Raw genomic sequence first — 20,853 nt, forward strand, 5'->3', positions numbered from 1 at the left:
AGTCTTTTTCTTTTTTCTTTACTGTAGTTTTAGGCTGAGTTTCGACTCCAGTCAGAATCTAGTCGGCTGTGTAGCAAAGGTGCCACTTGAGTGGTCATGGTTCCTTGGTAATTTGTGGCATAATTCAGAGACAATACTTGTAAATCTCCGGGCCTGTATCTGTGCTTGTGTCTGTCTCTTTACACGCTAGAATTCTCTGTGGGGAAAAAAAATCTGGAGCTGGTGATGCTGGCAGAATTTATAGTGGCCTTAATCCTGTAACCTGGAATCGTTTTTCTTCCTGGCAATTATTATACAAATGTATCCATAATCAGCAGGCGGAATAAGTGTTTCTCCCCGGTTCCAGATAAACCAATTACAGGAAACTCTCTTTTAATAACCGGCACCTAAATATCCGGAAATCTCTCTTAACCGGCAAAATTCAGGAGTAAGTTCAATAAGTTTTTACTGTATATTCGTGGCCGTGTAACTGGGGTTCCTGCACCTGTGGCCGTGTAGCAGGGGTGCCTGGATCTGTGGCCGTGTAACCGGGACTCCTGCACAAGTGCCGTGTAACCGGGGCTCCTGCACCTGTGGCCGTGTAACCGGGACTCCTGCACAAGTGCCGTGTAACCGGGGCTCCTGCACAAGTGCCGTGTAACCGGGGCTCCTGCACCTGTGGCCGTGTAACCGGGGCTCCTGCACAAGTGCCGTGTAACCGGGACTCCTGCACCTGTGGCCGTGTAACCGGGGCTCCTGCACAAGTGCCGTGTAACCGGGACTCCTGCACCTGTGGCCGTGTAACCGGGGCTCCTGCACAAGTGCCGTGTAACCGGGGCTCCTGCACCTGTGGCCGTGTACGGGGCTCTCGTACCTTGGTAAATATACCTCTCTGTAATCCGGACTTTTTGATCAACCGGCACCACGTTGGTGCCGGATAAAAAAGAGTTTCCTGTAGTTGTTCCATAATTTTTGATCACTTCAAAGTGCTTTATTAAATTCAAGCAATTCAGTGCAGTTTAGTTATTTATTGTACGGACCATTGAAGTGGACATATTTGCACATCAAACTTTAAAATCAAAAATATTTTAATTTTGCTTACTTAGTTCGAACCAGGAAATTGGATTTTATTTAACATTATGCACTTTGCTTTTTGCGCTTGTATGATTAGAGAACTTTGCTTCACAATGGGACTGTAAGAGACATGAGTTGCTAGCTCAAACCCCTTGAGGATTGCAGTAACATTTCATTCCTAAAGAATGATACATTTTCAATAGATCCCAAATATCTTAAATTGAGCACTGTTCTTTGGTGCATTCCTTTTCTATAGTTCTCATTTTTACAACATTTGTCACAATAAACCACGCTACTCTTGCAGGTTTTGTCTGATTAGAAAGGCGGTGTGCAGCTTAACGGAAAACCTACCCAGTGCTGAAAGCCGCTGACTTAAAAACCATGGTTTAATGCAAAAAGTTAAACACAGTTATTTTAGCTAGCAGGTAACACTTGCACATCATCCCTGCCCATTGTGCATTGCCCCAGAAAATCCATGGGCTGCTGGGACCATTGTCTCTCTATTTTAAGAAAAGTAGTATTAGTCCTGTTCTGGATCAGTCCCTGAATAAATAATCTATTTTAAAGCAGCTGCATTCTTTTTGGCTTTAAAGAGTATTTATTTTAATAACGTGTACTGTGCATTGTAAAATGAGTTTGAAACACTGGCATACAATCATCAAGAGCTATACACAAACATTTTTTTAAGGTGGACCTCAAAAGTGTTTTCATATGAGAAATCTGTAGGGAAGCAGGATATGCCAAGGTCTCCTCTCTGCTGTCAGTGTGGGCATGTCCCTGTGGTATCTGCTGTAACCAGTTGGGGTATGTCAAGGTTGTCTCCCCACAGCACAATATGAACACATTCCTGTGATATCTGCTGCAGACAATTGGGTTATGTCAAGGTCTCCTTTACGCAGCACAGTGTGAACCCATTTGGAGGCATATAAAGAGATCCTTACAACAGCTTGCATTACATCGAATGTACAGCACGGAAACAGGCCATTCATACAGAAGAACATAAGACGCAGGAGTAGGTCATTTGGCCCCTCGAGCCTGCTCCGCCATTCAATAAGATCATGGCTGATCTGATCTTGGCCTCAACTCCACTTCCCTGCCCGCTCCCTATAACCCTCGACTCCCTTATCGTTCAAAACTCTGTCTATCTCCACCTTAAATATATTCAATGACCCAGCCTCCACAGCTCTCTGGGGAAGAGAATTCCGAAGATTCACGACCCTCTGAGAGAAGAAATTCCTCCTCATCTCCGTTTTAAACAGGTGTCCCCTTATTCTGAAATTATGCCCCCAGTTCTAGATTCCCCCACGAGGGGAAACATCCTGCATCTACCCTGTCAAGCCCCTTCAGAATCTTGTATGTTTCAATAAGATCTCCTCTCATTCGTCTAAACTCCAATGAGTATCGGCCCAACTGGTCCATGCACCACACAAGCCTCCGCCCATCCCTCTTCATCTAACACTATCAGCATAACCTTCTATTCTTTTCTCCCTCATGCGTTTAACTAGCTTCTCCTTTAAATGCATTTCTGCTGTTCACCTCAACCACTCCCTGTGGTAGCGAGTTTCACATTCTAACCACTCTCTTGGTAAAGAAGTTTCTCCTGAATTCCCTATTAGATTTCTTAGTGACGATCATATTTATGGGCAATGTTCCCTCTAACTTTTTTTCCGTGCGCGGTCCCTTTAAATTTTCTGTGGTTGCATGGTATCTTTACCAGCGGCAACAGCTGGTGAGCGGCCTGTGCGGGTCCTCCTTAGGGAGAATATTGTTTATGGCCCTTCGTTTTTGTCTCCCCCAACAAGTGGAAATATCTTCTCTACATCTACCCTATTAAACCCTTTCATAATGTTAAAGATCTTTACTAGGGCACCCCTCAGCCTTCTCTTCTAGAGTAAAGAGCCCCAGCCTGTTCATTCTTTCCTGTGGTGTGGAGATGCCGGAGTTGGACTGGGGTGGACAAATGTAGGAAGTTACACAACACCAGGTTATAGTCCAACAGCTTTATTTGAAATCACAAGCTTTCGGAGCGCTGCTCCTTCTTCAGGTGAAGTGGAGAAATGTATAAAGACACAGCTTATATAGTCAGAGAATCATGTCAGATGTTTACAGGTAACCTTTCCAACTGCCATTTATCACACCTCGGCAGAGAGATAATCACAGCAGTCAAAGGTGTGAATGGTGTCCAAACAGGTCAGTCAGGGAAACATTACATCAAAGAACAATGAGGTGGGGTCACAGGGGGTCAAATATTACAGATGCTGGGGTCTATGAAAAACAAAAAAACAGACAAGAAACATTTTTTTTGGCTGGAAAGGTTACCTGTAAACATCTGACATGATTCTCTGACTATATAAGCTGTGTCTTTATGCATTTCTCCACTTCACCTGAAGAAGGAGCAGCGCTCCGAAAGCTTGTGATTTCAAATAAAGCTGTTGGACTATAACCTGGTGTTGTGTAACTTCCTACATTCTTTCCTGTGTTCTGGTATCATCCTTGTAAATCTTTTTTGCACCTTCTCCAGTGCCTCCTATATCCTTTTTATAACATGGAGACCAGAACTGTGCACAGTCGCTCAAGTGTGATCTAAGCAAGGTTCGATTCAAGTTTAACATAACTTCTCTGTTTATCAATTCTGTCCCTCTGGAAATGAACCCCGTGCTTTTTTTTTTAATAGCCTTATTAACCTGCACTGCTACTTGTAGTGATTTGTGTACCTGTATCCCTAGATCCATTTGCTCATCGACCCCATTTAGGCTCTTGCTTGCCAAGGATTAGGTGGCCTTATTCTTTGTACCAAAATGCACCACCTCACACTTGTCTATATTGAAAATAATTTGCCAATTTCACACACAATGAAGGTATTCTCTGCAAGACGTAAAAGATCCTGCGGCACTATTTCGAAGAATAGCAAGGGAGTTACCCTGCCCTACCCTACCCAGGGGAGCAGTGCCCTGGCCAATATTTATCCCACAGTCAACATCACTAAAACAGATTATCTGGTCATTATCACATTGCTGTTTGTGGGAGCTTGCTGTGCGCAAATTGGCTGCTGTGTTTCCTACATTACAACAGTGACTACACTTCAAAAAGTACTTCATTGGCTGTAAAGTGCTTTGGGACGTCCGGTGATCATGAAAGGCGCTATAGAAATGCACCGCAGTCTTTCTCTTGTTAGCTATAGCAGTTCATAGGCTATTCTGAGCTTCTTTTGGGAAAGGAGGTATCCATAGCTAGAGTGAGAGTGCCTGGTTATTGGGGAATTTCCAGCTCATGTCGAAGGGGTTTGTTAACATTGTAATTGGACAGAAATCACCAGTTACACACTGAATCTTTGCTATAGTGTAGTGGTACTTGGGACGATGACTGATCAGCGTATTTTGTTTTTGTACTTTACTGTTGTGGCATTTCACTATCTTTAACAGGTAAGGGAACCTGCAAATGATGTAGCATAAATTATGTTTGGAAAGGTCAGTGAAATATTTGTTCTGTTCTCACATGGATACAATATATCTGTGTGCTACATGTAGTAAGTTTTACAAAGACGGTGAAAGATATTTTAATATGGCACATGGATGTTAAAATTTCATATGTCTTCTCCACACTATCTTCTAACGCTTTGTTTTAGTGGGCCACATAGCTGTGTATCGCGGAGTCTCGGGGACCAAGAAGCTCGAATCCACAAGCATAGGCAAAGTACTGCGGATGCTGGAAATCTGAAACGGAAAATGCTGGTAACAATCGGCAGGTCAGGCAGCATCTGTGGAGAGGGAAACAAAAGAAAAGAGAGACATCATAGAATGGTTACAGCACAGAAGGCCATTCGGCCCGTCGAGCCCGTGCCAGCTCTCTTCAAGAGCACTTCAGCTAGTCCCACTCCCCCGCCCTTTCCCCGTAGCCCTGCAAATTTCTTTCCTTCAGATACTTATCCAACTCCCTTTTGAAAACTGTGATTGAGTCTGCCTCCACCACCCTTTCAGGCAGTGCATTCCAGATCTTTAGCACTCGCTGCGTAAAAAAGTTGTTTCTTACGTCGCCTTTGGTTCTTTTGCCAATCACCTTAAATCTGTGGCCTCTGGTTCTCGACCCTTCTGCCAATGGGAACAGTTTCCCTCTATCTATTCTGTCCAGACCCCTCATGATTTTGAACACCTCGATCAAATCTCTCAACGTTCTCTGCTCCAGGAGAACAACCCCAGCTTCTCCACTCTATCAACGTAACTGAAGTCCCTCATTCCTGGAATCATTCTCGTAAATCTTTTCTGCACCTTCTCTTAAGGCCTTCATATCCTTCCTAAAGTGTGGTGCCCAGAATTGGACACAGTACTCCAGTTGGGGCCGAACCATTGTTTTATACAGGTTCATCATCATTTCCACACTTTTCTATTTATGAAGCCCAGGATCCCGTAAGCCTTTTTAACTGCTTTCTCAACCTGCCCTGCCACCTTTAACGATTTGTGCACACATACCCCCAGGTCTCTCTGTTCGTGCACCCTCTTCAGGATTGTACCGTTTAGTTTATATTTCCTCTCTCCGTTCTTTCTACCAAAATGTATCACTTCACACTTTTCTGCGTTAAATTTCATCTGCCCATCTCTCTGGCCTGTCTATGTCTTCCTGAAGTCTACCACTCTCCTCCTCACTGTTCACTATACTTCCAAGTTTTGTGTCATCTACAAATTTTGAAATTGTGCCCTGTACACCCACGTCCAAGTCATTAATATATATCAAGAAAAGCAGTGGTCCTAGAACCAATCCTTGGGGAACACCACTGTATACCTTCCTCCAGTCCAAAAAACAACCGTTCACCACTACTCTACTCCATTTCCTGTCACTTAGCCAATTTTGTATCCATGCTGCCACTGTCCCTTTTATTCCATGGGCTTTAACTTTGCTTGGGCTTTAACTTTGCTTGCAAGCCTATTATGTGGCACTTTGTCAAATGCCTTTTGGATATCCATGTACACCACGTCAACCCTCATCAACCCTCTCTGTTACCTCATCAAAAAACTCAATCAAGTTGGTTAAACACGATTTGCCTTTAATAGATCTGTGCTGGCTTTCCTTAATTAATCTACACCTATCCAAGTAACTGTTAATTTTGTCCCTGATTACTGTTTCTAAAAACTTCCCCACTACCGAGGTTAAGCTGACTGGCCTGTGGTTGCTTGGTTTATCTTTACACCCTTTTTTGAACAATGGTGTAACATTTGCAATTCTCCAGTCCTCTGGCACCACCCCCGTATCTGTGGAGGATTGGAATATTATGGCCAGTACCTCCGCGATTTCCGCTCTCAAATCCCTCAGCATCCTAGGATGCATCCCATCCGCTCCTGGTGATTTATCTACTTTAAGTACAGTCAGCCTTTCTAATACCTCTTTTATCAATTTTTATACTATCAAGTATCTCCACTACCACCTCCTTTACTATGTCTATGGCAGCATCCTGTTGGTGAGTATTCATTTAGTACCTCAGCCATACCCTCTGCCTGCCTGCATAGGTCTCCTTTTTGGTCCCTAATCGGCCCCACCCCTCCTCTTACTACCCTTTTACTATTTATATGCCTATAGAAGACTTTTGGATTACCTTTTATGTTGGCTGCCATTCTATTCTCATACCCTCTCTTTGCCCCTCTTATTTTCTTTTTCACTTCTCCAAACTTTCTATATATAGCCTGATTCTCAGATGTATTTCCAACCTGTCATACGCACTCTTTTTCTGCTTCATCATATTCTCTATCTCTTTCATCATCCATGGAGCCCTGGCTTTAGTTGCCCTGCCTTTCCCCCTAGTGGGAATGTATCTGAACTATTTCCTCTTTAAAGGCAGCCCATTGTTGCATTACAGTTTTTCCTGACAATCTTTGATTCCAGTTTACCCGGACCAGCTCCGTTCTCATCCCACTGAAATTGGCCTTCCCCCAGTTCAACATTTTTACTCTAGATTGCTCCCTGTCCTTTGCCATAGCTAATCTAAACATTATGATGCTATGATCACTATTCCCTAAATGTTCACCTACTGACACTTGCTCCACTTGACCTACCTCATTCCCCAGAACCAGATCCAGCAATGCCGCCTCCCTCGTCGGGCCAGAAACATTCTGATCAAGAAAGTTCTCCTGAACATACTTCAGAAATTCTTCCCCTTCTCTGCCCTTTACACTAATACGATCCTAGACTATATTAGGATAGTTGAAGTCCCCCATTATTACTACTCTATAGTTCTTGCACCTCTCTGTAACTTCTCTGCAAATTTGCTCTTCCATATCCTTCCCACTAGTTGGCAGCCTATAGAATACACCTAGTAGTGTCATGGCACCTCCTATTGTTTCTCAACTCTAGCCACATAGATTCTGTCCTTGACCCCCTCCAGGACATCCTCCCCCTCCAGGACATCCTCTCTCTCCAGTACTGTAACATTCTCCTTGACCAATACTGCCACACTACTTCCTATCTTTCCTGAACACTTTATAACCAGGAATATTTAATACCCAATCCTTTTTTTTGAGCCAGATCTCAGTTATTGCCACAACATCATATCCCCATGTGGCTATTTGTGCCTGCAGCTCACTTACCTTGTTTACTACGCTTTGTGCATTCACATACACACACTGTAAGCCCATCTTAGACCATCCTGTATTCTCTTAGTTTGACCCCACCTAATACCTTACTATTTCTTACTTTAGTGCTCTCTGCTCTCCCAGTCCTTTGAGCACTTTATTTCCCCTTTCTAATGTTACATCCTGGTGCCCATCCCCCTGCCAAATTAGTTTAAACCCTCCCCAACAGCACTAGCAAACCTCCCCGCGAGGATATTGGTTCCGGCCCTGTTGAGGTGCAACCCATCCGGCCTGTAAAGGTCCCACCTCTCCCAATGCCCCAGGAATCTGAAGCCCTTCCTCCTGCATCATCTCTCCAGCCACGCATTCATCTGCACTATCCCCCTATTTCTACACTCACTAGCGCTTGGCACCAGGAGTAATCCGGAGATGACTACCTTTGAGCTCCTACTTTTAAATCTCTTTCCTAGCTCCCTGAAATCTGCCTGCAGGAACTCATCCCTCTTTCTACCTATGTCATTGGTACCGATATGGACGCAACCTCTGGCTGTTCACCCTCCCGCCTCAGAGTGTCCTGCAGCTGCTCGGTGACATCCTTGACCCTGGCACCAGGGAGGCAACATACCATCCTGGAGTCACGTCTGCGGCTGCAGAAACTCCTGTCTGCTCCCCATACTATCGAATCCCTACCACTATTACATTCCCACCCTCCTCCCCCGCCACCCCCGGTATAGCTGAGCCACCCGTGGTGCCGCAGACTTGGCTCTGGCTATATTCCCCAGAGGAAACTTCGGCCCCCACCCGTACTTAGAACCGAATACTGGTTGGCGAGTGAGATACACTTGGGGGACTCCTCCACTTCCTGCCTGGTGGTCCACTTCTGCCTGGTGGTCACCCATTCCCTCTCTGCCTGCACACTCCTTATCTGCGGGGTGACCTTTGCCCTTGTCCAACAGCTATGAGGTTCTTGCTGCCTGTGTGGATGAGGGGAAACATAGAAACATAGAAGATAGGAGCAGGAGTAGGCCATTCGGCTCCTCGAGCCTGCTCCGCCATTCAGTGTGATCATGGCTGATCATCCAAATTCAGTACCCAGCCCCTGCTTTCTCCCCATACCCCTTGAACCCTTTAGCCTTAAGAAATATATCCAACTCCTTCTTGAATATATTTAATGAATTGGCCTCTACTGCCTTCTGTGGTGGAGAATTCCACAGGTTCACCACTCTCTGGGTGAAGAAATTCCTCCTCATTTCTGTCCTAAATGGCATACCCTTTATCCTTAGACAGTGACCCCTGGTTCTGGACTCCCCCGCCATCGGGAACATCCTTCCTGCATCTAGTCTGTCTAGCCCTGTTAGAATTTTATAACTTTCAATGAGATCCCCTCTCATTCTTCTAAACTCCAGCGAGTACAAGCCCAATCGACCCAATCTCTCCTCATACGTCATTCCTGCCATCCCAGGTATCAGTCTGGTGAATCTTCGCTGCACTCCTTCCATGGCAAGAACATCCTTCCTCAGATAAGGCAACCAAAACTGCACACAATACTCAAGATGTGGTCTCACCAAGGCCCTGTACAACTGCAGCAAGACATCCTTGTTCCTATACTCAAACCCTCTCGCTACAAAGGCCAACATACCATTTGCCTTCTTAACCGCCTGCTGCACCTGCATGCTTACCTTCAGCGACTGGTGCACAAGGACACCCAGGTCTCGTTGCACTTCCCCTTCGCCCAATCTATTGCCATTCAGATAATAATCTGCCTTCCTGTTTTTGCCACCAAAGTGGATAACCTCACATTTATCCACGTTTCATTGCATCTGCCATGCTTCTGCCCAATCACCCAACCTGTCCAAATCATCCTGGAGTTTTTTGGCATCCTCCTCACAGCACACACGCTCACCCAGCTTTGTGTCGTCTGCAAATTTGGAGATATTACGTCTAGTTCCCTTGTCTAGATCATTAATATATATTGTGAATAGCTGGGGTGCAAGGACTGATCCCTGCGGTACCCCACTAGTCACCGCCTGCCACTTGGAAAAAGACCCGTTTATTCCAACTCTTTGCTTTCTGTCTGCCAACCAGTTTTCTATCCAAGTCAATACCTTGCCCCCAATCCCATGTGCCTTAACTTTACACGCTAATCTCTTATGCGGGACCTTATCGAAAGCCTTCTGAAAGTCCAAATATACCACATCCACTGGTTCCCCCATATCTATTTTACCAGTTACATCCTCAAAAAATTCCAGTAGATTAGTCAAGCACGATTTACCTTTTGTAAAGGGTAAAGTCTGCAGGATGGATGAGCAAGCTGACTATGGTGGAGAAGGCCATTCAAGTTGGGGGAGTGAAAGGGAATGTAGTTGTGGTAGGGGACAGTATAGTCGGGGATAAATACTGTTCTCTGGAGCCGCGACCGAGAGTTCCAACGGTTCTGTTGCTTGCCTGGTGCCAGGGTTAAAGACATCTCCTCGCGGCTGGAGAAGAACTTGGAGGGGGAGGATCCAGTTGTCGTGGTCCACGTAGGAACCAACGATGCAGGTAGAATTTGGAATGAGGTTCTGCTGAGGGAGTTTGAGGAGCTAGGATCCAAATTAAAGAGCAGAACCTCAAAGGTAATAATCCCTGGATTGTTATCTGAGCCACGCGCAAATTGGCATAGGGACAAACAGATTAGAGGTTTAAATGCATGGCTCAAAGAGTGGTGTGGGAGGAAGGGGTTTCAGTTCATGGGGCACTGGGGAAAGTGGGAGCTGTTCCATTGGGACGGGCTCCACTTAAACTGGGCTGGGACCAGTGCCCTGGCGAACTGAATAACTAGGACAGTAGACAGGGTTTTAAACTAATGATGGTGGGTGGGAGGATTCAGGAAAGAGTAAATTTAAAAGCAGTGAGAGAAATGCCAAGGCTCCAGAGCTTTGGGTAAAAATAAGCAGAGTGGGTCAGGAAGGGACAGAGAGTAACAAGGGTAGTAAGGCATCAGTGACTAAGTTGACATCAGGGAAAAATAGAAATAAGTCAAAGTTAAAGGCACTATATCTGTGCGTGAAGCATTTGCAACAAAATAGATGAATTAATAGCACAGATAGAAATTAACAGGTTTGACCTAATAGCCACAACGGAGACGTGGTTGCAAGGTGGCCAAGGTTGGGAACTAAATATTCCAGGATATTTAACTTTTAGAAGAGATGGGCAAATGGATAAGGAGGAGGGGGAGCCGTGATAATAAATGATGGGATAAAGACAGTAGAGAGAAAGGATCTTAGCTCTGAAAATCAAGAAGTAGAATCAGTTTGGGTGGAGCTAAGAAATAGCAAGGGGCAGAAAACATTGGTGGGAGTTGTTAATAGGCTCCCAAACAGTAGTTGTAATGTAGGGCAGAGTATAAATCAGGAAATTAGAGGCGCACGTAACAAGGGTAATACAGTAATCATGGGGGACTTTAATCTACATATAGACTTGGCAAACCAAATATGCAGTAATAGTCTGGAGGACAAATTCATGGAATGTATGCAAGATAGTTTTCTAGATCAGTATGTTGAGGAACCAACTAGAGAACAGGCTGTTTTAGGTCTAGTATTGTGCAATGAGAAAGGGTTAATTAATAACCATGTAATAAAGGGGCCTTTAGGGAAGAGTGACCTTAATATGATAGTGATTTGAAAGTTTGAAAGTGATTTAGTTAAATCCGAAACTAGGGTCTTAAATCTAAACCAAGCGAAATACGTAGGTATGAGGGGCGAGTTGGATAAGGTAGATTGGGAAACTACATTAAAAGGTATGACAGTAGAGAAGCAATGGCTAGCATTTAAAGAATTAATACATAATTTACACCAAATATACATTCCTTTAAGGCACAAAAACCCCACAGAAGAAGTGGTCCAACCGTGGCTAACGAGAAGTTAAAGATAGTATTAGATCAAAGGAAGAGGCTTATAATGTTGCCAAAAAGAGTAGTAAGCCGGAGGATTTTAGAATTCGGCAGAGGAGGACCAAGAAATTGATAAAGAAAGGGAAAATAGAATATGAGAATAAACTAGTGAGAGACGTAAAAACAGACTGTAAAAGCTTCTATAGGTATGTCAAAAGGAAAAGATTAGCGAAAGTAAATGTGGGTCCCTTACAGGCTGAGACAGGAGAAATTATAATGGGGAATAAGGAAATGGCAGAGAAATTAGACAAATACTTTGTGTCTGTCTATACGGAAGAATACACAAAAAAACTTCCCGGAAATAGTGGAGAACCAAGGGTCTAGCGAGAATGAGGAACTGAAAGAAATTAGTATTAGTAAAAAAATAGTACTGGAGAAATTAATGGGACTGAAAGCTGATAAATCTCCTGGCCCTGATGGCCTGCATCCTGGGGTTTTGAAAGAGGCGGCTATAGAGATAGTGGATGCATTGGTTGTCATTTTCCAAAATTCCATAGATTTGAGAACGGTTCCTGCGGATTGGAAGGTGGCAACTGTAACCCCACTATTTAAGAAAGGAGGGAGAGAGAAAACGGGGAACTACAGACCAGGTAGTCTGACATCAGCAGTAGGGAAAATGCTAGAATCTATTATTAAGGATGTGGTAATAGGGCACTTAGAAAATAATAATAATAGGATTGGACAGAGTCAACATGCATTTATGAAAAGGAAATTGTGTTTGACGAATCTGTTAAGAGTTTTTTGAGATTGTAACTAGCAAAATAGATAAGGGGGAACCAGTAGATGTGGTGTATTTGGATTTTCAGAAGGCATTCAATAAGGTGCCACACAAGAGGTTATTAAACAAAATTAGGGCTCATGGGATTGGGGATAATGTACTAGCATGGATTGAGGATTGGTTAACAGACAGAAAACAAAGAGTAGGAATAAATAGGTAATTTTCGGGTTGGCAGGCTGTAACTAGTGGGGTACTGCAAGGATCAGTGCTTGGGCCTCAGCTATTCACAATCTATATCAATGATTTGGATGAGGGGACCAAATGTATTATATCCAAGTTTGCTGATGACACAAAGCTGGGTGGGAATATAAGTTGTGAGGAGGATGCAAAGAGACTTCAAGGGGATATAGACAGGCTAAGTGAGTGGGCAAGAGCATGGCAAATGGAATATAATGTGGAGAAATGTGAAGTTATCCACTTTGGTAGGAAAAATAGAAAAGCAGAGCATTTTTTAAATGGTGAGAGATTGGGAAAAGTTGGTGTTCAGAGGGACCTGGGTGTCCTTGTACACGAATCACTGAAAGTTAACATGCAGGTACAGCAAGCAATTAGGAAACAAATGTTATTTTGGCCTTTATTACAGGAGGATTTGAGTATAAGAGTAAAGATGTCTTACTGCAATTATATAGGGCCCTGGTGAGACCACACCTGGAGTATTGTGTATAGTTTTGGTCTCCTTACCTAAGGAAGGATATACTTGCCATAGAGGGAGTGCAACGAAGGTTCACGAGACTGGTTCCTGGGATTGGGGGGATTGTCCTATGAGGAGTGATTGAGTAGACTAGGCCTATGCTCTCTATAGAGTTTAGAAGAATCAGTGGTGATCTCATTGAAACATACAAAATTCTTGGAGCTTGACAGGGTAGATGCTGGGAGGATGTTTCCCCTGGCTGGGGAGTCTAGAACCAGGGGTCACAGTCTCAGAATAAGGGGTTGGCCATTTAGGACTAAGATGAGGAGAAATTTCTTCACTCAGAGGGTGGTGAATCTTTGGAATTCTCTACCCCAGAGGGCTGTGGAGGCTCAGTCGTTGAGTATATTCAAGACTGAGATCGATAGATGTTTGGATGTTAAGGGAATCAAGGGATATGGGATAGTGGAGTTCAGCTAGAAGATCAGTCATGATCTTATTGAATGGCGGAGCAGGCTTGAGGGGCCGAATGGCCTATTCCTGCTCCTATTTCTTATGTTCTTATCTTCTTTGAAATAGTGCTGTGGGATCTTTTACGGCCACCTGAGAGAGCAGACGAGGCCTCAGTTTAAAGTCTCATCCGAAAGACGGCACCTCTGACAGTGCAGCACTCCTTCAGCGCTGCACTGGAGTGTCAGCCTAGATTTTTGTGCTCAAGTCTCTGGAGTGGGACTGTGAACCCACAGCCTTCTGACTCGGAGGCGAGGGTGCTACCAACTGAGCCACAGCTGACGCAGAGTTAACGTTTCAGGTCGATGACCTATAACTCTCCACAGATGCTGCCTGACCTGCTGAGTGTTTTCAGCATTTACTGTTTTTACTTCAGTTTGAATCCATGTTCCTGTTAATTAACAGATCAAGTTGCTGTTTCTTTCAGATTTTGTGTTATGATCTGGGATCTATCTACCAAGGAGTCAAAGGTGCTAAAAACAGCTCTTTGCAAACACTCAGACCCACAAATTGAAACTGGACAGACCTGCAAATCTTCTATATATATATATATATATATATATATAAAAGGAATCGATCTGTCTGTCTGTCCTTCTGTCTGTCCTCGGGTGTGCGTCTGTCCAGCTATGCGCTCGAAAGTTATACAGCGTACCTACGCGCGCGTTACCTCCGAAGAAAGCTTACGCTTCCGGGTCGCTTGTAAGCGTATTTACTTTCGGTCAGACGAAAATTGTTCGCGCCTTATGCAAAAAACCTTCAAAATTAAACTCATTATCTGCTACTTAGCATTGATTGACTGACGTCAAGGTTCGACCAATCCTGTGCCGTCACGATTGACCAATCCTACAGTACGGTCCCCTGATGGTTGGCCAATCGTGTGTGCGTGGGCGGGACTAATCGTTTTCATCTCTGGGATGTGGCAGCCATTGTTTCACTGCCATTACTTCAGCTTCCAGCTCAAACTACTTTGATCATCCAGCTTTGAAAAAGTTAGTATCTCTTTTAAAAATAACATAAGATTTACCAAAAACCTTTTATAAGTACTTTCACTTTCATCTTTCAAGGTATAAAAAGGTAGAAATGTTGCCCGGCAGCAGATTCACAAAGGGACACAGACAGGGCCCTAAAGCCTGGGACTCGATTTAAAATGTTGCCCGGCACCAGATTCACAAAGGGACACAGACAGGGCCCCAAAGCCTGGGACTCCATTTAAACCGCCCGGCAGCAGATTCACAGAGGGACACAGACAGGGCCCAAAGCCTGGCACTCGATTTAAACTGCCCGGCCCAAAACAGCCCTGGCAAAGCCGGGCTCCCCCCAGCTAGTATATATATATATAAAAGGATTGATCTGTCTGTCTATCTGTCTGTCTGTACTTCGGTGTGTCTGTCCGGCTATACACTCGAAAGTTATAGAGCATACCTACGCGTGCGTTACGTCCAAAGAAAGCTTACCATTCCAGGACGGTCGTAAGCGTATTTACTTTTCGGTCGGACAAAAACTTCGCGCGTTATGCAAAAAACCTTCAAAATTAAACTCATTATCTGCTAATTAGCACTGATTGACTGACGTCAAGGTTGACCAATCCTGTGCCGTCACGATTGACCAATCCTACAGTTCAGTCACCTGATGATTGGCCATTCGGTGTGTGTGTGGGCGGGACTAATCGTTTTCATCTCGGGGATCTGGCAGCCATTGCTTTAACTACTTCCAGCTCAAAATCTGCTAATCCAGCTTCGAAAAAGTTAGTATCTCTTTTTAAAAATAACATAAGATTTACCAAAAACGTTTTATAAGTACTTTCACTTTCATCTATCAAGGTATTAAAAGGTAGAAATGTTGCCCGGCAGCAGATTCACAGAGGGACACAGAGACAGGCCCGAAAGCCTGGGACTCGATTTAAACCGCCCGGCCCAAAACAGCCCTGGCAACGCGGGGCCCCCCCCAGCTAGTAAGAAATATAAGTGCAAATAGGATTGAATTACCTGAGCTTGAAGGACTGGTTTCATCGGCTTTTTCTGGTCAACCTTTGGAAGTGACCCTGAGTTGCCCCAGTGTCACCAGACAGAAAGGTAAAATATTATGGCAAGTTACCTAGAGTGCCATTAATGTAATAAACAAACAATAATAGCCCTGCTTAATACACCAATAACTAAATGCTAATATTGTGAATATCAGTAAGACACTTTATACCTTGCGGTGCTCGCCCACCGCGGAACTGGTTTCACAGGGCTCAAGGGTTGTAGCCCAACAGCCATAGTTTGAGCAGCCCTGTTGTACTGAACCTGGTTCTGCAAAGTTAACTCTCTTAAATTTAAAATGTCCTTTTTATAACAAAATAACTAGTATGGTATCCACGAGAACATTTTCCAATTTTTCTGCACAGCTACGGCCCACCAAACACCAACATCACTAAAACAGATATCTGGTCATTATCACATTGCTGTTTGTGGGAGCTTGCTGTGCGCAAATTGGCTGCCGCGTTTCCCACATTACAACAGTTCACTTCAAAAAAGTACTTCATTGGCTGTAAAGCACTTTGGGATGGCGGGTGGTCGTGAAAGGCGCTATTGAAATGCAAGTCTTTCTTTCATCTTTCTTTCAAGGTTGTTGTTTACACGTTTGCTTCTTTAATTTCGAGCCTCACCCCGAAGGCAAGTGACAACCCAGAACAATTCCAGACCTGGGTTGAGTTTTATTTATTTGGGTTCATTTCAAAACTCTGTCGAATCTTTCCATATTATACTGTGCACTGAGATATTCATGGGTTACTCACTATAATACACAAGTTAGTTGGACTGAATAGTATTTGTCTACTCAGCATTTTCTAGCCTATAAAAAACTGTCGGCCAAACATGATCAATAATTACTGACTTCCCCATCACAGCTGGTGCAGTATAATTGCAGCCTGTGTGATGCCAAATTTCCTGGGAACATTTTAAACTTTGTTTTGAATGTTTTTAGTGTATTCGAGAGCTGACTGGACAAGTCCACTGTATGTGTTAACGTGAAGTTCAACTGGCATTCAGATGGCGCAGAGCTCCCTTTTCCCCAGCGGAGGAGTGACGTGTGAGCTGACAGTATAATTTCACGATGCATATGTGAGCCTCGGCAAGTTACACAACCGTAGGCGGGGGTGGGGGGTTATCACAGCCATGTCCATTTCCCGCCCCCTCCGATGCCTGCGTACATGCAATTCCAGCAGGGATTGTTGACAGAGGAATCAGGAGCATGAACCCTGGTTGGATAAAATCCTCTTCAGCCCAGGGGGGACTGAGTCCAGGTTGTAGTATCTCTGGGCACACCCTGCCTGAAATCTAACTTTGCATAAACCAGGGACTGAAGCTAGGCTCTTCCTGGTCTTAATGAATCAGCTGATCATTGGATAAACTCAATAAACTGTTGGGAGGAGCCTGCACTCACTATTCAAACCAATACATGTTTTTAAGGCTGCGTCTATTTGCAGCACCAGATTTCTCATTGGTCCCCTTGGAGGACAAGACACACCCAACAGTTTGTCTGCAATGTGTAATTTGATCCAGTCTTGCCAGTGAGCCTACAGAATGTGGAAGTATAGTTAGCTTAGTGAAGATCCTCTGTTAATAGTGTTCTGCAATTGTAATTATAGTTGTCCTTGGCTGGTAAAATAAAAGACTTTATACTCCAGTTCACTCTTTTTCCTGAGACCTGCATCATCTTGTGTTCATCTGTTATATATCTCTGTGATAACCTCATACAGTTGAAGCATACCTGGATGTAATGTATCCAATAAGAAATAGCGCCTTTCACAGTCACGGCACGACTGAAAGCACTTTACAGCCAATGAAGTACTTTTGAAATGCAGTTACTGCTGTAATGTAAGAAACACGGCAAAGCAAGGTCCCACAAACAGCAATGAAATAAACCACCAGATCATCAATTTTTTTTTAAAAAGGTGTTGATCGAGGGATAGATTTTGGCCAGGACACCGGGGAGAACTCCGTAGAAAGTTTTTTTGAACTAAGAAATGATGGATGAATTGCTGGTATTTGCAGCTATGTTACTGCTGGTAGAGGAGGGAACACTTTGAGGTGATTTGGAGTGTGTTTACGCCACAAATTTAGCATCAGTGGAAAGCGGTTTGCGCTTCACACTGAGACTAACTTTGTGTCTGTAAAAGTAAGGCCCGAGCGGACTCTGGAGCAGAGTGGTGAGAGACTGGAGGTGTGAGGTGCTTTATTCTGGTGTCCGATTGGGCCTTCACTTTGTGCTCCGTATTGCTCTCTGTGTGAAGGGGAAATTGCTTCTCACCAATGCTACGCTTGTAGTTTGAGTATCACACAAAAATCTGTTGGCACAACAAAGTGTATTTCATTAAGTCTGATTTTTCTTAGTGTATTGGTACCAATATACCTAATAAACTTGGTGGCAGCACTGATGTGACTATATACTGAAAGTTTGTAGCCAGTCGTCGTCTTAAGCAGTCCCTCGGAAACGAGGATGACTTGCTTCCATATTAAAAATGTGTTCTCAGGTGACTGATGAGTCCAATGTGGGACCTTCAGCCTCTGTCACAGGTGGGGCAGACGGTGGTTGAATGGGTGGGTGGGGTGCTTGGGTTGAATGCGTTCCTTGCGCTGCCTGCGCTTGGCTTCCGCTTGCTCCCGGCGAAGAGACTCGAAGTGTTCGGCGCCTTCCCAGATGCTTCTACTCCACTTTGTTCGGTCTTGGGCCAGGGACTCCCAGGTGTCGGTGGGGATGTTGCACTTTTTCAAGGAGGCTTTGAGGCTGGCCTTGAAGCGTTTCCTCTGCCCACCTGGGGCTCTCTTGCCATGTCGGAGCTCCGAGTAGAGCGCTTGTTTTGGGAGTCTCGTATCGGGCATGCGGACAATGTGGCCCATCCATCGGAGCTGATCGAGCGTGGTCAAAGCTTCGATGCTGGGGATGTTGGCCTGAGCGAGAACACTAACGTTGGTGTGCCTATCCTGCCAATGGATTTGCAGGATCTTGCGGAGGCAGCGTTGGTGGTACCTCGCCACTGCTTTGGGGTGCCTGCTGTACATGGTCCATGTCTCTGAGGCATACAGCAGGGCAGGTATCACTACTGCTCTGTAGACCATGAGCTTGGTGCCGGGTTTGAGGTCCTTGTCTTCAAACACTTTCCTCCTCAGGCGACCGAAGGCTGCACTGGCACACTGAAGGCGGTGTTGGACTTCGTCATCAATGTGTGCCCTTGTTGACAGTAGGCTCCCGAGGTATGGAAAGTGGTCCACATTGTCCAAGGCCTTGTCGTGGATTTTGACAATCGGGGGACAGTACTGTGTGGCGGGGGCAGGTTGGTAGAGGACCTTTGTCTTACGGATGTTTAGTGTAAGGCCCATGCTCTCGTACGCTTCGGTGAAGGTGTTGACGATGGTTTGGAGTTTGACCTCTGTGCGCAGACACAAGTGTCGTCGGCATACAGTAATTCAACGACAAAGGATGGGACGACCTTGGATCTGGACTGGAGGCGACGGAGGTTGAACAGTTTCCCGTTAGTTCTGTAAATTAGCTCCACTCCAGTGGGGAGCTTACTGAGGGTGAGATGGAGCATTGCAGCAAGGAAGATCGAGAAGAGCGTTGGTGTGATGACACAGCCTTGCTTGACCCCAGTCCGTACGTGAATTGGGTCTGTGGTGGAACCGTTGGTCAGGATCAGGGCTTGCATGTCGTCGTGAAGCAGGCGGAGGATGGTGACAAACCTTTGAGGGCAGCCAAATTTGAGGAGGACACTCCATAATCCCTCACGGTTGACAGTGTCGAAGGCCTTTGTGAGGTCAAAGAAGGCCATGTACAGCGGTTGGTGCTGTTCCCTGCATTTCTCTTGTAATTGACGCGAAGATGAAGATCATGTCCATTCTTCCCCTTAGTGGGTGGAATCCACATTGCGACTCTGGGAGGAGCTCTTCAGCCACTGGGAGAAGGCGATTGAGGAGGATTCTTGCAGTGACTTTCCCTGTGGCAGACAGCAGGGAAACTCCTCCTGTAATTACCGCAATCGGACTTGTCACCTTTCTTGAAGATGGTCACAATTACGGCATCTCTGAGATCCCCTGGCATGCTCTCCTCCTTCCAGATAAGAGAAATGAGTTCATGAATTCGTGCCAGTAGTGCTTCTCCACCATGCTTTAGTGCCTCGGCAGGGATTCCATCTGCTCCTGAGGCCTTGTTGTTCTTCAGTTGTCGGATGGCCTTTTCAACCTCATGCCGGGCTGGGGTTGTGCTGAGATGGTGGCGGGTAGCATGCTGTGGGATGGAGTTGAGGACACTCGCATCGAAGACAGAGTCGCGGTTAAGGAGATCTTCGAAGTGCTCCTTCCAGCGTGCACTGATTGCCTCTTTGTCCTTGATGAGTACCTCTCCGTTCTTGGCCCGCAGTGGGTGCTTGGGCCGTAGGTGGTCTTGACTGTGCTAAAGAATCCACGCATGTCGTGGTTGTCGGCTAGCTGCTGGTTCTCCTGTGCTTTCTCCACCCAGCACCTGTTCTTTAGGTCGCGAGTTTTTTGTTGGTCCTCCGGCCTTCAGGCGTCTGTAGAGCTGCTTTCTTGCTCTCAAGCTCTGTTGCTGTTTCCAGATCAGGAATGCCTTTAGTCGAGATAATGAATTACTGGGGTATATCTCAAAAGCTGGACACTACAGTGGCGACGAAGTGGAAACGGACTTACCTGCAATTCGGCAGCACCTCAAGGACATCGATTCCTCCAGCGTCCAGAATACTCAAGGAAGTAAGAGAAACTGTGGTTTCACCAGCTGGCCAAGCTGGTGACAGGTACTGCGCTAATCCTTCCTGGGCGTCAGGCTGGAGCTCCAGCGGCGGGCTCTACAGCGGAGACAGGCAGCGAAATCGGAGGCAAGCAATAACGGACTGGGAGGGTGCACTCGAGAGACGGCCGGCGCGGCAAGCAGGTCAGCGTTTAGACCTCCGTCGGGAACGAGTCTCCAACAGTGAATAAACGGAAACCACAGTAAAACAGCGTTGTTATCGGTAGCAGCGGCGGGAAAGCGCGGGAAGCGCCATATCGTTGCTACAGGGCTGTTACGAAATTTAATCACTCCAGCCAAACCAAAGGACAAGACTTTTAAAGAAATTGTTGATACCCTGCAGGAGCATTTAAACCCAACACCGCTGCTGATAGCGGAACGATTCAAGTTCTTCAAGAGAAATCAACACAAGAATGAAAGTAACGCTGATTACCTAACCGAATTAAGAAAGCTATCAAAGTACTGCCAATTCAGAGCAGGACTATCGGATTATCTTCGAGACAAATTTGTTTGCGGTCTCTTAAGTGAAGGAACACAAAAATGACTGCTTTCTGAAAAAGATTTAACATTGGACAAAGCTTTCAGTATGGCTGTATCATACGAAGCAGCAGCA

At 45.3% G+C, this 20,853-nt stretch overlaps 1 protein-coding gene across 1 annotated transcript in view; it reads left to right on the forward strand.

Annotated features, from left to right (window-relative positions):
- Positions 1-20,853, forward strand: part of pex14 (peroxisomal biogenesis factor 14) — a 272,290-nt gene that overhangs the window by 5,149 nt on the left and 246,288 nt on the right. The gene's annotated exons all lie outside the window — the stretch shown is intronic.

This window comes from Somniosus microcephalus, chromosome 25, assembly GCF_052327205.1.
Source record: "Somniosus microcephalus isolate GS21.2 chromosome 25, FLI_Smic_1.0, whole genome shotgun sequence".
NCBI lineage: Eukaryota > Metazoa > Chordata > Chondrichthyes > Squaliformes > Somniosidae > Somniosus > Somniosus microcephalus.